Raw genomic sequence first — 2424 nt, 5'->3', positions numbered from 1 at the left:
TGTCACATTGGTGTCACACAGTGTCACCTCACACCCCAGTGTCACACTTTGGTGTCACACACACAGTTTCACATTGGGGACACACACACACAGTGTCATCTCACACCTTGATGTCACACTTTGGTGTCACAACACACAGAGTGTCACCTCAATCCTTGGTGTCACACTTTGGTGTCACACACACACACACGCACAGTGTCACATTGGTGTCACACACAGTGTCACCTCACACTTTGGTGTCACACTTTGGTGTCACATACAGAGTGTCACCTTGGGGACATACACAGTGTCACCTCAGTCCTTGGTGTCACACACACACACACAGTGTCACCTCAGTCCTTGGTGTCACACTTTGGTGTCACACACACACACACAGTGTCACCTCAGTCCTTGGTGTCACACTTTGGTGTCACACACACACACAGTGTCACACTGGTGTCACACACAGTGTCACCTCACACCTCGGTGTCACACCTTGGTGTCACACACACACACACACACACACACACACACACACACACACAGAGTGTCACACCGGTGTCACACACAGTGTCACCTCACACCTTGATGATGTCACACCTCGGTGTCACACACACACACACACACACACACACACACACACACACACACACAGTGTCACACCGGTGTCACACACAGTGTCACCTCACACCTCGGTGTCACACCTTGGTGTCTCACACACACACACACACACACACACACACACACAGTGTCACACACACACACACACACACACACACACAGTGTCACACCGGTGTCACACACAGTGTCACCTCACACCTCGGTGTCACACCTTGGTGTCACACACACACACACACACAGTGTCACACACACACACACACACACACACACACAGAGTGTCACACCGGTGTCACACACAGTGTCACCTCACACCTTGGTGTCACACACACACACACACACACACACACACACACACACACACAGTGTCACACCGGTGTCACACACACACACACACACACACACACACACACACACACAGTGTCACACTGGTGTCACACACAGTGTCACCTCACACCTCGGTGTCACACCTTGGTGTCACACACACACACACACACACACACACACACACACACACACACACACACAGAGTGTCACACCGGTGTCACACACAGTGTCACCTCACACCTCGGTGTCACACACACGCACACGCGGAGTGTCCAGGGCACCACCAGGATTTGAAAAGCGGAAAAGCCAAAATCTTACGGCACCGACAGGCAGCGCCCATGGGTGTCACCGAGGTGCCACCAAAGTGTCACCAAATGCCACCGCCCCGCGCTGTCCCCGCCAGGTGGAGCTGCCGGCGCCGGGAATAAAATCGGGAGAAGAAAAAAGACAAACGGGAGCGGGATGGGGCGGGGAGGGAGCGGGGAGGGACCGGGAGAGACGGCGGGGACACAACGGGGACACAGCGGGGACACAGCGGGGACACAACGGGGACCGGGAGCGACAACGGGGACAACAGAGACCGGGCAGCGACAGCGGGGACAACAAGGACAACAAGGGACCGGGAGCGACAGCGGCGACAAACAGCGACAACAGGGACAACAGGGACAACAAAGAGGCGGCGCTGCCCGCGGGGGACTCGCTGGATTTTGGGGACAAAGGAGCCCCAGAAAGGCTCGGGGAGGGGCGGCTCCGAACCCGCGGGAGGGAGGGGAGGGCAGGGCCGGGGGGGAACCGGGGAGACCCCGGGGAGATCCTGGGGAGATCCTGGGGAGATCCTGGGGAGATCCTGGGGAGATCCTAGAGAGATCCTGGGGAGATCCTGGGGAGATCCTGGGGAGATCCTGGTGAGATCCTGAGGAGATCCTGGTGAGATCCTGGGGAGATCCCGGTGAGATCCCGACGAGATTCTGGTGAGATCCCGGTGAGATCCTGGTCAGTCTCTGGGGAGACCCTGGTGATCTCCCGGTACCGGAGCTACTCCCGGTACTGTTTCTGCTCCTGGTACCGCTCCAGGTGAGATCCCGGTGCCGGAGCCACTCCTGGTACCACTCCCGGTACCGCTCCCTCCTTGTACTGCTCCCGGTACCGCTCCTGGTGATCTCCCGGTACCGGAGCCACTCCCGGTACTGCTTCTGCTCCTGGTACCGCTCCCGGTGAGATCCCGGTGAGATCCCGGTGCCGGAGCCACTCTCGCTCCTGGTACCACTCCCGGTACCGCTCCCTCCTTGTACTGCTCCCGGTACCGCTCCTGGTGATCTCCCGGTACCCGAGCCACTCCTGGTACCGCTCCCGGTGCCAGAGCCGCTCCCTCCCGGTGCCGGTATCACTCCTGGTATCACTCCTGGTACCGCTCCCTGCCGAGATCCCGGTACAACTCCTGGTACCGGAGCCACTCCCGGTACTGTTTCTGCTCCTGGTACCGCTCCCGGTGATCTCCCG

Source organism: Zosterops lateralis (genome assembly GCF_965231275.1).
Source record: "Zosterops lateralis genome assembly, chromosome: 29".
Taxonomy (NCBI): Eukaryota; Metazoa; Chordata; class Aves; order Passeriformes; family Zosteropidae; genus Zosterops; species Zosterops lateralis.
The sequence above is the reverse complement of the archived record's forward strand: the minus strand, read 5'-3'. Positions refer to the sequence as shown.